Source organism: Trichosurus vulpecula, chromosome 4 (assembly GCF_011100635.1).
Source record: "Trichosurus vulpecula isolate mTriVul1 chromosome 4, mTriVul1.pri, whole genome shotgun sequence".
Classification (NCBI taxonomy): Eukaryota; Metazoa; Chordata; class Mammalia; order Diprotodontia; family Phalangeridae; genus Trichosurus; species Trichosurus vulpecula.
The window spans coordinates 414,123-429,382 of record NC_050576.1 but is presented as its reverse complement, the minus strand read 5'-3'; the positions used below and the strand labels follow the sequence as shown (position 1 = coordinate 429,382).

General features: G+C 40.8%; 1 protein-coding gene across 1 annotated transcript in view; it reads left to right on the top strand.

The window, feature by feature from the left end:
* Window positions 1–15,260, top strand: part of DNAJB4 (DnaJ heat shock protein family (Hsp40) member B4) — a 46,936-nt gene that overhangs the window by 8,971 nt on the left and 22,705 nt on the right.

Here is a 15,260-nt window from a genome sequence, read left to right as displayed (position 1 = left end):
ACGAAGCGGTTAGTTAGGAGAAGCTGCATGAAGGGTGCCACCAAAGGGATATGTGAATAGAAGAAAAATATGGACCAGCACAGAGTTGTTTGTTCATCCCTCATTTTCCAGGAGGATCAATGATGTCATGGTGTTGGGGTAAAATAGTGGATGATGGGTGATGTCTTGGCTTGTGCTTGAATTGGATTGAAGAGCAGCAAGGTCAGCAGTTTCCCTGCAAGATAATTGACGGCCAGCCTTCCCTGCTTTGAAAAACCAGAGGGAAGTTTTGTGTTTCTTACAAATTGAGGTTAAAACTGTTTCTCTAATTACAAATCTCTTGCACTTACCCCCATATGTGTAATTCAGGTTCTGTTTCTTAACATGGTATATTCAAGAGGCAGTAATAACCTGTCTCCTCAAAATTGCTGGATTAAATGACTATAGAAATTTAAATCTGTCCTACCTTGAGCAACCCAATAGCTAACTGAATTGTAAGGAGACAGAACACCGTGACTTCTGGTCCCTAATAAATATTAATTTATTCTGTGTCTGTGCAGGTCTTTTAAACACATCCTCATTTTACTGATTGATTCCAGTTTTCTGTCAGAACAGTCAATAAGCACCTGTTGGGGCAAATGCTTCTTGCTAAGCTCCCTGCAAGGAGCTTATATTCTGCAGGAGACACAACATGCTCGTAGGTAAAATGAAGTATCTATTTATGAAATAAATACACAGGGATAAGGGTCAGGACTATCCTGGACTTACTCTCTCATCCCACAAATCCATTGACCTCTGCAGCTTCCCTCCTTGCTGTTCCCTTCTCTTCACTCTTAGTTCAGGCCCTCCTTACCTCTCCTGATGAGGCTCCTTGCCTGGAGTCTCTCACCACTCCAGTCCATTCTGCACACTGTCGACATCTAGTTTGCCTCAGTGGACATACTAACTTCCCCTTCGGCGCTGATCCAAACAAACTCCCCTTTTCTTGGTCCCTTCTCACAGCTGAATCGGGGAGTGCATTCCAGCTATTGTGGGATAGTCTTTGAGAAGCTGAGTAAACTGGCAGTGGACTGCCCTGTTTGAGGATGGCTTAAAGGCTACTTTGGCTAAATCATTTGGAGGAGCATAATGTGTAATCTGGAAAGGAAGGCTGGAGATATAAATTACACATGTGTGTGATGTATAACTATATAACATTAAGCACCAAATAGAGGTATTTGATCCAAAAAGCCTTTTTTTGGCAGGGTAGGGAGGTGGGTGTGACATGATCAGACTTGGATGGATTAGAAGGGGGGAGACTTGATAAGGGCTTGGACTAGGGAAGCCATAGTTATGACAGAGGAGAGGAAGAGTTGTGAAGATAAAATTGACAGGATATAGGAACCTTGGAGGAGAGTCTGGAATTGATTTTGGCCCCGAGGTTGAGAACTTGTCACTAGAAGTTTGGTGGTAGTAGTAGTAACCCTGAACAGAAATAGGAAGAAGGATGGGGTTGAGGGGAGGGAGGTGGTAAGTTCTCTGCCATGCCGAGCCTGAAATAGCCAAGGAGCACCTGGTTTGAAATGGTCAGGCTCCAGAGGAATAATGTATTTGGGAGTTCTGATGATAATGGCGCTCCCATGGAAGTTGATGACACCATCTAGATGTCTGTGGATAATGGTCCAGCCAAGGCCACTGAGGAGGAGCAGTCAGATAGGAATGGGGAGAACCAGGACAGAGCAATGACCAGAAAACTCAAGAGAAGCAATAGAGTATCTAGGGGGAGGTGTTGGCTAGTGTCAAATGCTTCAAAAAGAAGTATCAAGAAAGATGAGAGCTGAGAAGAGACCTTTTAATTTGGTAACTAAGAGACTGTTAGTAACTTGGGAGAGAACAGTTTCAGTTGGAAGCCAGATTGCTTTGAGGTATTGAGGAATAAGTGAATGGGGGGGAGGGGAAATTGGGCCAATGAGTAAATAGGACCTGTTTTTCCTTTAGAAGATGGAATCAGCACCAGTGTGTTTTGATTTTTCTGGCAAAAGAATATTGCCAATTCTTACACTTGAACCTTGCTACAGTGTTAGTTGTGGAGTGGATTTTAACATAAGGTTGGTAGGTGTCGAACTCCATCTAAAGTGACGAAGACTTAGAAAAACTACCCCCATTAAATACATGAAACACCTCTGTGCAGATCATTCTAAAAGCAACCTTTCCAGCCACGTGTAAGGCTGAGCTTCCTAACCTCAGTAGCAGCATGCCATCCATTGCACCACTGGTCTCCTAGATTCAATGTGTAAGCCTATGGATTATTGAATGGTATATACAACAGTGGTTCTAACTTCCCCCAAGGCATAGCCCATTTTCACTAAGATTTGGCTGTCATCGAAGGAAAGGTTAATATTGTATTCCAACATTGCATTTAGGGTAAAAAAAAGTAGTTGAGTGGAAGGGAGGCAGTTTTCATTTGAAGGTGGAGAGTGTCCACTCAAGGGTTGTACTCCAGAGTAACCACTCATCCTAGATGCTTAAAGATCTTTATTTTAATAAAACACTAAATTATAGTGGCTAACTAATATGACAATCAAATGAGATAATGTATATAAAATACCTTACCAATCTTAAGGCCATATGGTCTATTACAGACTTTAAGGTTTGTGAAAGACTATGTGTATGTAGTACCCCTCTGGGGTTATACCCATATGGGCACTTACACTTACAGGTTGGGTTCCCTAGGGAGAGGTTGATTCTGCTCTCACTGCTCTAGGGGTAACCCAGAAAGGACCATTGTTTTAGTATGGTAGCTCCTGACTCCCCAATACTGTACTCTGCATCAGCAGTCCTTTTAACTAAAAGCTAACAAACAAGCTTTTAGAAAAGGGGTTTACTGGGAACGCATACAAAGAATAGTTGGTTCAAAGTATTCTGTCCTCACAAACTGGTTCGAGCTCCTCCCCACCTTGCTTACAGGAGGTCTCAGGAAGATTCAGTTCATAGTGCAAAGGTAAGGAAGCACCCACGTAGAGAACAGCTGAGGTAGAGAACTGTCTTGCAACTCTTGGGACCAGAAACTTTTTTTCTCTTTGTGGCATCCTTGTGAAATTCTCCTTCAATATAGTTCCTGCTGGGCTCCCCACCCCTCCTGAGCATGGAGCTAGCACTTGGTGAGGGCTCCTGTTCCCTGAAGCTCTCTTCTCTCGGGGCCTCTCATCCCACTGCAGCCATTTTCACTGCTCTGGTCACCAGTACTGCTGTTGCCATTTGGTATTTCCCTCTGGAACTTTGGATCTCCCAAACTCATGAGGTTTGTTGCTTATGCAAGTTGGAACTCACCCAACTAAGTACAAAGAACGAGGCAAAAAAAAAAAAAAAGAATGAGGCAGCCATATGTGACCCCAGCTGCCATATCATGGCCAGGTGGGAAGCAAGACAGGGTTAGGTCAGAGTTGTTGTGTCTCATTCAAAACCACCAAGGAAAAACTAGGGAGAAAGGTTGAGTTCTTCCTATTGTACATCCTCTCGGTTCTGCCTCAACAACCTCTGTGTCACCTGTTGGCTCAGCCAGTAAGATTTCTCAGTCGTATGCTGAGCTCCTCTATTGTGGGGACAGAAACCCTCTCCTCACTTTCCACATGCCAGCCTGGACAGAAATACCAGGCTGAGAGGGTGTGGGCATGTGCTGGTGGCTGGCCCCAGGAGCCACTTGGGCCTCACAACCACCCTCACTGTGACTTGCTGCATTGGTGGAGCTCCAGGTGGGGCCAATGAAGGGAGGTCTGATTTTATCTTGGCTCCCAAGTAGGCCCCAAAGCCCTAGCTATTAGGTGCTAAGCCGTGGGCGTGAAGCCCCCAGGATCCTAAGGGGAGTTGCTAAGACCAGAGCCAATAGTAGCAGCTTGAGTTCTGGTTGCTCAGATGACATTTGACGGCTAAAGCGTATATAAAAAGAGAACGGAGCTATTTGCTAGAGGCTCTCACTTACTGGAAGAGTGTTTGGTGTGGGACTCTGGGCAGCCGCTGTAAGAGCCTCCCAGCTCGTCACAGATGTTTTCTTGGTAACTATGAATTGTATTTGGTCTGTTTATAATTTGTATTTGCTCTGAAGTTCAGGGTGCTGGTTTTTTCCCCTGAACTAAATGAATGATATTTGTATGTTCGATTAAATTGAGATTGTTAACCCCTTAATGTTGCTTTCCTTACTAAAGCAGATCAAAAGAACCTGTGTTGACAGCTTTCTGTGTGCTGGTTGTCGATGGGTCTTACACCCCTACAGCAGCTGCTAGCAGGTTGTTGCAACACTTGCCATTCGACGAGAGAAATTAATGTTTGAATCCTGGTTTGGCTAGCACTTGATGTACAACTTTGGGTTTGTTACCTTAGCTGTCTAGGATTCTATTTCTTCATTTTCTGAAGGAGAAACTAGGTCATGTTGAAGGCACTTTCTAGCATTGACTCTTTGTTATATGACTTCTGTGATATAAAGTGAATTATACCTGTCTTCAGTTTGTGCTGTACTCACTTGGAGCAGATGCTGCTGCTTTTTATAAACTTGTTAGATTTTTTTTTCTTCATATGTTTATGCTTTATTTCATTAGTCTGTAAATTTCATGGGAGCAGGGATTACCCTTTTTATTCTTATATAACATGTGGAAGAGTTAGTCGATATATATTGAATGCCTTTTTGGTGAAGTGGGGAAAGAAAAAAAATAAAGTAACTGCTTTCCTTTAAGTTGTATTTCCTTATAAATAAGACAAGTTTAGGAAATGTCTACTTGCTAAATACTCAACTAGAACTGCGTTCTCATAGACTTGAATGTTCCTTCCACCAGTTCAGATCCCACATGTGTTCTTGCCTGCCTGCACATCTTTTGGGGCTCTTGAGACTCTTATGAAGCCCTCAGGGCAGGCCTGGCAGAAACTTATCATGCAATAATTGAATGTTTGGGTTTTTATTTTCAGTTCCATATTTCCTCCCTTCCCTAGTCCTTCTGTTACCCATTGAGAAGGTGAGAAATGTGATACCCATTATACATACGAAGTCATGCAAAACATTTCCACATTAGCCATATTCAAAAAAATCAAAAGAGAAATTAAGAAAGGAAAAAAAATAAGCTTACATCTGAATTCTGAAGTCCACCAGTTTTTTATCTGAAAGTGAATAGCATTTTCTATCATGAGCCCTATGGAGTTGTGGTGAATCATTGTATCCATCAGAGCTCATTCCTAGCTCTTTCACGGTTGATTGTTTTTACAATATTGCTGTTACTATGTAGGTTCTGGTTCTGCTCACTTCACTTTGTATTCATCTAGGTCTTCTCCAGTTTCTCTGAAACCATCCCCTTCATCATTTCTTACAGCAAAATAGTATCCTGATAGGACATGCCATAATTAGTTGAGCCATTCCCCAATTGATGGGCATCCCTTCAGCTTCCTCTAATAATTGAGGGCTAATGCCTCTAGCAGTACTATCGATGTCCTTTATTCTAATCCTTGGTTTTCTGTATGAGCAACTGGATCCCAGAGAGGTTGATGACTTATCTAAAGTTAAAATCATTAAGCCAAGATGAAAATTCAGTTTTCTGTTTCTTAGGAGGATAGTGGGGTAAATTTAACCAAAGGTTATTTATAGTGACTCAGAAGCATATGTTGATTTTTCAGTAAGGAATCATTAATAATCCTTACTTGTGAAAATCTTATTTTAATTCTAAATCTCCCTTAAGAAAAGGATAATTAGGAGATAATATTAGTTTTTCTTCTTTCCCATAAAAACAGATAACGGGCCTGAGAATATCTAAAATTACATATGAATAAACTTTTTCCCCCCTGAAATAGGACCCTTCTCTGTGTTGACATCGCCGTGTCTTTTTATATTTATAGTGGTGATCTCTTAGGAATTTGCCTCCTGGTTTCATTTGCTCTTGTCTGTCACTTCATCAAATCCTATCCTAACTTCCTTTTTTTAAATATTTGGAGGAGTTATTAAAGGATAATAAGGGAAATATTTATATTTCTTAAATGTTTTGCTTGAAATTTTATTTTTAGGTAAAATAAACATTTGAAACACCCATATCATAGATCTTAGTGATCATTAGTCCAGTCCTCTTATCTTACCAGAATATTATTAATACTATAATTATAGCAAATAGTTATTTTAAAATACAGCACAGAACTGAATTTTTTGAGTATCTCCTGTATATGAGATATTGTGCCAAGTGCTACAGGAAGGCATACAGAAATGACTAAGAAATATTCCCTCCCTTCAGGAGACTTACAGCTTAATGTAGGGGGAGAGACAGCTGAGGAAACCAATAGAAGTAAAAACAGCTGAGTAGAAAGTATAATGGAGGTTAAATTGGATGGGGACACAGCATGCTGTAGCTGTGAAGCATGGGGTGAAACTTTGACGGGTTGGATATGGCATTCCATGCAGAGAGGAGAGCTTGGACCATGGTGTGGAAGAGCGTAGAGGGTATGGTGAAAGAAAAGTGAGCAATGTCATTTGTTTGAAATACAAGGAAGAAGAAGTATGACTTTGAGGTACAATGTGAATTGTCCCAAAGGTAAAGCCCTTGTTATCCTGAAGATGTCATGCTGTGCTTTCAGATTCAGATGAGCTTTGCTACCATGTCTGTTTAACCAAGGGATGTCTTGGTTTCTTTTAGCCAGTAGGACCTAGAGCCGAAGCAGCTCTCTGTCCTGAGGAAAGCAGAAACTGATAAAACTTATTACCAAAACCTCATCTTTTCTATCATTCTAAGAAATGTTGCATTTTATTCCAGGCTGATAGTGTTGGTTGTTCGGAAAGGGTTTTGTTGTTGCCAAGTCATTTTTCAGTTGTGTCTAACTCTTTGTGACCCTATTTGGAGTTTTCTTGGCAGAGATGCTGGAGTGATTTGCAGTTTCCTTCTCCAGCTCATTTTACAGACAAAGAACTGAGGCAAACAGGGTTAAGTGACTTGCCCAGGGACATAGCTAGTGTCTGAGGCTGAATTTGAACTCACGTTCTGACTCAGGGCTGGAGCTCTATCCACTGTGCCACCTAGCTGACTGATGTTAGGAAAGGACTGTATTATTAACAATTAATGGCCTTTTGAGACTTTCCTCTTAGCATTAGATGTGTGACCATGGATAGGTCACTTAGCTTTTCTCAGCCTCAGTTTCCTCATCTGTAAAATAGAGATAAGAATAGTAAATACCTCACAGAGTTGCTGTGATGCTCCAGTATATTGGTAATTAAGGTGGGACCTTCTTTTACTGTTTTGCCTTTTAGCGCTTATTTAATCAAGTGCCCTTGTAGAGTTTGGCCTTTGTTTCTTTGATTAAATCAGGAGTCTTTGATGACCTCCTCGCCTCAAGGGTAAGCCTGGGGGGGGTTGTTATGACTCATGTTTGTGATGCTTTTAGGTACATGAGTGGCACCTTTGACCCTGGACAGAATAATAAACTCAAGAGGTTGGCGTCTTCCCTTGGGACTCTCAGTCACTAGAAGAGTGGTGTGGGATTCTGGTCAGCCATTTCAAGATCCCTGGCTAGTAAACCCAGATGTTGATGCTTTCCTGGTAACTATAAATTGTGATTTGGTCTGTTTATATTGTGTATGTTTGTAATTTGTTTGTATTTGCTCTGCAGTTCAGGTTGCTGGCTTTTCCTCCTGAACTAAGTGAGTTTATATGTATATGTTGGAATAAAGTAAGATTGTAACCCCTTAATGTTGCTTCTTTAGTAAAGCACATCAGAGAACCTGTGCTGGTAGGTCTTATTGGGTCTTACACCCCACAACAGCAGCTAGCCAAATTGTTGATTCATTTGGTTTATGCTGAGTGCTTTGATGGTGAGATATGGTGATAAAATTGGATAAAGTTTTTATTTCGATTTTAATATGTTTAAAAGTGAGAGTGATTTTCTCCTCTCTTAAATTACATTGAGGAGGAGTTAATAGATGATGCATTCCAGAAATATTTTGACCCTTAGCAGCACCACTGAGATGAATTGCACAGTCTCAAGGGTGGTTCTAGTTCTTGACTTGCAGTCCTGACCCTGCCATTCATTTGCCAGTGCCTCAGTTTCTTTGATCCTCTACTTCCTCCTCTGGTCTCTGAGCCATAAAATGATTAATGTAGACATTTATTATTATTAGGATCGACATCCTGGCATTTGCTGAAGTGGCTTATTACTTTATAGTCATCCACTTTACTTCTTCAGACCTTCCAGGAATTGTAGTTTTGTCAGAATGAATGCTCCCTTGGTACAGATTGCAGCCCCTCACTGAAACTCAGCAGATAATCTTTGAGAATTGCCTTGACTAAAAAATTAATCACCCAGCCAACTAGCAATAAGTTAACATTTATATAGTGCCTACCATATGCCAGACACTGTGTTAAGTGCTTTACAAATATTCTCTCATTCAATCTTGATAACAAGCCTTGGAGGTAGGTGCTATTAGTATCTCCATTTTATGATTGGGGAAACTGAGGCAGACAGGGGAAATGACTTGCTCAGGGTCATTCAGCTAATAAGTGCCTGAGGCCAGATTCAAGCTCAGGTCTTCCTGACTCCAGGTGCAAAGCTCTGTCTACTGTGCCAGCTATTAAGAGACATGCTGAATTTAGCTAGGGTGATACATAGGCGGCAAACATACCAGGCTCATTTCCAAAGCCTTTGTGGCTTGGTGACACCTCTGGCACAGCCTCTGAACACCTAGAAGTCATCTGGCATTATCAGTAAAACACTGCAGTGAGGCTTTAGGTAACCCTAACCGTGAAGGGCTCCCACTCTAACCATCCCACCCTACCCTATCCTCTGCTCACTTTTTGTGGGTTTAAAAGTCTTCCCTCTTCAGCTAGATTACAAGCCATTAAGAACTTCCCTCATACTCTGTTTGGATGTCCCCTCCACTTTTCCCACAAGCTGTTGCACATAGTAGGCCCTCAGAATCTTGAAATGTGCCATAATATGGATGAGTGATTGTTAGCTATATTTCCAGATAACCAGACCCTCAAATATAACAAATTATTCTGAAATCTAACTATCCTAGATATTTCTGTGTTTAAAAAAGCAGAACAGTTTTACAGTGATACCAGTTGTCCCAACTAGAAAAACAACTCTTTGGGCACTTTAGTTTGGACTTAACAAATGCTGGTTGAACTGAACAGTTGCATTGAGGCTAATTATTAAAATGAGCATCATTTGAATATTGTCTCCATAGAGCATTGATTGTGTCAACCACTGAAGAGCCACCCTTCTTGGCAGTAGATGGTGGGATCCAGAGATCATAGTGGATTGTTGATTGACAGGGATCACTACTAATTGGCCATCTAATTTTTTGACAGACTTATGCCATTCTGTACATTGTATATTGCAAATTGTTGCTTCAGATTTGAAGCTAATGATTCAAAATCAAGAGAAAATACTTGAAAGTTTTTGAAAACTAGCAGAGACCTACCAAAAATGGGGAGCTGAGCAGTATATTTATATAGCTTAACCCAAAAGGTCATCTCAGCCATCCAGAGGTCAGTGTTCTTTGCATCCTCTTCTTGCTAATTTGAGACAGCCCCTCCCCCTTTCCATTCTTGGTTCTTTTTTGCATGTGCAGCGAAACAACTGTTTGTACATTTGAGGAGCTCCGTTGGTTGTGGGGCTGTCTCGTTGGGATCCAGGGAATGGGCTAGATCCTTGTGTGGGCTAGGTACTTTCACTTTGGTCTGAGCACACAGATTACAGTCCCAGTCCTAGCCAAGTGACTCGTTTGCCTCCCAAGTTGTCTTCTGCTAGGATTTGAAAGGGAGGGAAAGAAAAGTTGATAAGCCCAAGAAAAGGAAATTACTTTTGTACCCTTTTCCCAGAGCAGGTTTTAGGTAGAGTGGAATACCGAAGAGTGGGGTGGGGTGGGGTGGGGTGGGTGAGTGTGAATGCATCAGTAGAAATCCTTCCTCACTCTCCCAGAGCCCACTGCCCATTTTACTGAATGTTGGAATATGGTGCCACCTTTCTGAATTTCTTAGAATTCATTCCATTTCATAAGAATGGACCTATGTTTTTGAAGATTATCTTTTAAATAAGACATTGTTTTTGTGGCGGTGTGGGAGTCTAGATAAACAGGATTCTTTTGAATGTAACACTTGTCAGTTCCTATGTTCATTTCCTGTTCTCTTCCCTGGAAGGGAAGTCTTGAGAAACTAAGGTAAGACTCTTCCTCGGGCAGGTTTTTTCTCTCACCTATGGTTTGAGTCATTCATCCAAATTGTAAATGCATCCTTAGTGCTCAGTACTGCTAGATGCTGTGGAAGATACAAAAACACGGTAATAATAACTGATATTTAAGGTTTGCAAAGTACTTTCCAGATCTTTTCTTGCTTGGTCCTTACAGCCATGCGAGGGAGGTGGAAATCGAGGCTCACGACAAGTGACTCGAAAGCCAGTGTCTGAGTGTTTAGGCCTCTAGCCCTTGCTGTCTCTGCTCCTTGCCTTCCTGGAGACATCACAAGACCAGAATAACATGAAACCGTAGTGAGCAACACTTAAAAGGTGCATGAATGCAGAAGGACACGATTGTGAGCACCCTGTAAGCGTGAAGGGAAGAGATGAGTGTTAGGGCCCAGGGTTAGTCAGGAGGGAGCTCAGACTGAGGAGGGAGGGGCAGGGAGGAGGAGGCAGCAGCAACTCCCTAAATCAGTCATTCCAGCCCAGACCTGTCACTTGACTTGCAGACTCGCCTCTTCAGCTGGTACCACAAAGTCAACATGTCCAAAGCTAAGATTATGATCTTCTCAAAACCTACTTATCCTGAGAATTTACAGGTTTCTATCAGTGGGTGATGGGGCCAGTCTGGCACGTGTTAAGCATCTTCTCCTTCAGGTGTGCAGAGTGCTTGACATCTATGCATGTGTATACACATATATGTCGGTGCACATGTCTGAATATGTAGTATACACACATGCATTTACACAAACATGGGGGCATACATGTGTGCGAACTACTCTGACTTAGATCTTTCCCAAAACCTTGTCTGGTATGTGCTACGTTGTCCCCATTACAGATGAGGAAACTGAGTTGGAGAGATGATGTCTTGCCAAGGGCCATATAGCTAGTAACTATGTGTCAGGTCACTCCCAACTCCATGTCTAGCATTTATTCAATGAATCGATCATTCTAGCATTTGTTAAGCACCTAGTGTGTTTCAGACACTGTGCTAGGTGAGGGAGATACAAAGTTCAGGTCACAACCATCTTTACCCTCGAGGGGCTTACACTCTATTGAGGAAATAACATGCCCACATATAAATAGATACAAAACATAGAGTCGATGCTAGGTAATTTAGGGGGTGGCATTAGGGATTGGGGAATAAGAAAGGCTTCATGTGAGAGGTGGTGCTTGAGCTGAGCATTGAAGTAGGTGAGGAGGGGGAGGGCCAGCCTAAAGGCAAGGACACAGGAAACAGTGTCATCAGGTTTGTCTGAGGAATTGTAAAAGGCTGAAAAGGTAGATTAGAGGTGGGTTGTAAAGGACCTTAAATTCCAAACACGTATATTGTATAGGATTCTGGATATAAGGGGGAGTCACTGGAATTCATGGAGCAAGACTGATGTGGTCAGGCCTATGCTTTAAGGTTATCACTTTGGCAGCTCTGTGTAAACTGGATTGGAGAGCAGAGTGATTTGAGTGAGGCAGGGGCACTAATTGGAAGTCTGTTTTACTGGTCCAGGCAAGAGATTTACCAAGTGGGGGTGTGTGTGTGTGTGTCCGTGTGTGTCTGTGTCTGTGTGTGTGTGTCTGTGTCTCTAATTGGAGAGAAAGGGATACATGAGAAAGCTATTTGGGAGATAGAATTCACTTGGCAATTACTGGGATGTGTGGGTGGAGGCAGAGGGAGTGAAGAGTCAGGGAAGACTCCTAAAGATGAAATCCTGAATGACTGGTAGGATGGGGATGTCCTTGGCAGAAATAGGGAAGTTAGGAAAAGGGATTAAGGCTTTTTTTTGTGTGTGTATTTTAATTAGATTTTTTTTTCTTTTTAGTTTAGGGCACTCAGTTCCCCAAGTTCTTGAGTTCCAAATTTTCTTCCCCTCCCTCCTCTCTCCCCTCCCCCCCCCAAGACAGTATGGAATCAGATATGTTCTACTTACACTTTCGCATTAAACTTATTTACATAATAGTCAAATTGTAAAGAAGAATTATGTCCAATGGAATGAATCATGAGAAAGAAGAAACAAAATCCCCCCAAAAAGAGGAAAAAAAAAAGGAGAGCAAATAGTTTGCCTCAGTCTGCATTCAGACTCCATAGTTCTTTCTCTGGATGTAGATAGCTCTTTCCATCATCAGTCCTTTGGAGCTGTCTTTGAACCTTGTATTGTTGAGAAGAGCCAAGTCTATCAAAGTTAGTCATCACAGAATCAGTGTCTGTGGTTGTGTACAATGTTCTCCTGGTTTTGCTCGCCTCAGCATCATATCATGTAGGTCTTTCCAGGTTATTATGAAGTCCCCATTTCTTGTAGCATAATAGTATGCCATTACATTCATATACCGCAACTTGTTTAGCCATTCCCCAGTTGATGGGCATCCCCTTGATTTCCAGTTCTTTGCTACCACAAAAAGAGCTGCTATAAATATTTTTGGACATATGGGTCCCTTTCCTACTTCTGTGATCTCCTTGGGATACAGCCCTAGAAGTGGTATTGCTGGGTCAAAGGGTATACACATTTTTTTATAGCCCCTTGGGCATAGTTCCAGATTGCTCTGCAAATGACTGGATCTGTTCACAACTCCACCAACAATGTAACAGTGTTCCAGTTTTCCCACATCCTCTCCAGCATTTATCATATTACTGTTTTGTCATGTTAGCCAATCTGACAGGAGAGATGTGGTACCTAAGAGTTGTTTTGATTTGCATTTCTCTAATCAATAGTGATTTAGAGCATTTTTTCGTATGCCTATAGATATCTTTAATTTCTCCCTCTGAAAACTGCCTGTTCATAGCCTTTGATCATTTCTCAATTGGGGAATGACTTGTATTCCTATAAATTTGGCTCGGTTCCCTGTATATTTTAGATATGAGGTCTTTATCAGAGACACTGGTTATAAATATTTTCTCCCAATTGTCTGTTTCCCTCCTAATCTTTGTTGCATTGGCTTTGTTTATACAAAAGCTTTTCAGTTTAACATAATCAAAATTATCCATTTTGCATTTTGTAATGCTCTCTATCTATGTCATGAATTCTTTCCTTTCCCATAGATCTGTTAGGTAAACTATTCTCTGCTCTCCCAAATTGCTTATAGTATCAGTCTTTATTTCTAAATCATGAACTCATTTTGACTTTATTTTGGTATATGGGGTAAGATATTGGTCTATGCCCAGTTTCTGCCATACCATTTTCCAGTTTTCCCAGCAGTTTTTGTGAAATAGTGAATTCTTAGCCCAGAAGCTGGATTCTTTGGGTTTATCAAAGAGTAGATTGCTATAGTCAACTGATGACTACTACGTCTTACGTACCTAACCTATTCCACTGATCCACCACTCTGTTTCTTAGCCGGTATCCAGTAGTTTTGATGACTGGCTGCTTTTTAGTACAGTTTAATATCTGGTATGGCTGGGCCACCTTCCTTAGTATTTCTTTTCATTAATTCCCTTGATATTCTGGACCTTTTGTTCTTCCAGATAGATTTTGTTATTATTTTATCCAGCTCTGCAAAACAATTTTTGGTAGTTTGATTGGTATGGCACTGAATCAATAAATTAGTTTGGGTCAAATTGTCATTTTTATTATATTAGGTCAACCTAACCATGAGCAACTGATGTTTTTCCATTTATTTAGATCTGACTTTATTTGTGTGGAGAGTGTTTCATAATTATGTTCATATAGGCCCTGGGTTTGTCTTGGCAGGTAGACTCCCAAGTATTTTAGTCTACAGTAACTTTGAATTGAATTTCTCTTTCTATCTCTTGCTGTTGGGATTTGTTAGTAATGTATAGCAATGCTGAGGATTTATGTGGGTTTATTTTATATCCTGCAACTTTGCTAAAGTTTTTCTATTATTTCCAGTAGTTTTTTACTGGATTCTCTAGGATTCTCTAAGTAAATCATCATATCATCTACAGAGTGATAACTTAGCTTCTTCTTTGCCTATTCTAATTCCTTCAATTTCTTTTTCTTTTATTGCTAAAACTAACATTTCTAGTACCAAATTAAATAATAGGGGTGATAATGGGCATCCTTGTTTCACCCCTGATCTTATTGGGAATGGATCTAGCTTTTCTCCATTTCATATAATGCTTGCTTATGGTTTTAGGTAGATGCTACTTATAATTTTAAGGAAGACTCCATTTATTTCTGTACTTTCTAGTGTTTTTAATAGGAATGGATGTTACATTTTGTCAAAAGCTTTTTCTGCATCTATTGAGATGATCATATGGCTTCTGCTAGTTTTCTTGGTGATATGATCAATTATTCTGATAGTTTTCCTAATATTGAACCAGCCTTGCATTCCTGGAATAAATCCTACCTGGTCGTAGTGTATTATTCTTTACAATAAGTTGCTCCAATCTTTTTGCTAATATTTTATTTAAAATTTTTGCATTAATATTCATTAGGGAAACTGGTCTATAATTTTCCTTCTCTGTTTTGACTCTTCCTGGGTTTAGGTATTATTACCATATTTGTGTCATAAAAAGTATTTGGTAGGACTCCTTCTTTACCTATTTTCCCAAGTAGTCTGTAAAGTATGGGAATTAATTGTTCTTTAAATGTTTAATAGAATTCACATGTAAAATTCACATGGCCCTGGAGATTTTTTCCTGGGAAGCTCATTGATGGCTTGCTCAATTTCTTTTTCTGAGGTGGGGTTATATAAGTATTTTACTTCCTCTTTTCTTAGCCTGGGCAAGCGACTAAGTTCTGCTTTGGACATGATGCTTACTCTCCATGTAACTTTTAAAAACTTATACAACTAATTAAAATAAAACAAAAACAATGCAGTGGCTTGAGAAATGGATGCAGTTGAATCCCCTTACTTGCCTGACATTTTTGAGTTTTCCAAATGCTGTTTTCACAAATGCCCTTGGATGAGCGACAGCACTGATGCCCCTTTTAGTGGGTGAAGATTTTGGTTGGTGGTTGTTGATATGGAAAGAGGTCAGGCTGGATAACAACTGGGAGTTACATGGGTAAAGGTGGTGGTTGAACCCATGGGAGCTGATGAAGTCACTGAGAGTGGGTAGAGAAGAGGGACCAGGGCAGAGGCTTGTGGGGGACACCCATATTTAGGGTGTGGGATATGGATGATGATCTATAAAAGGACTGGTCAGACAAGTG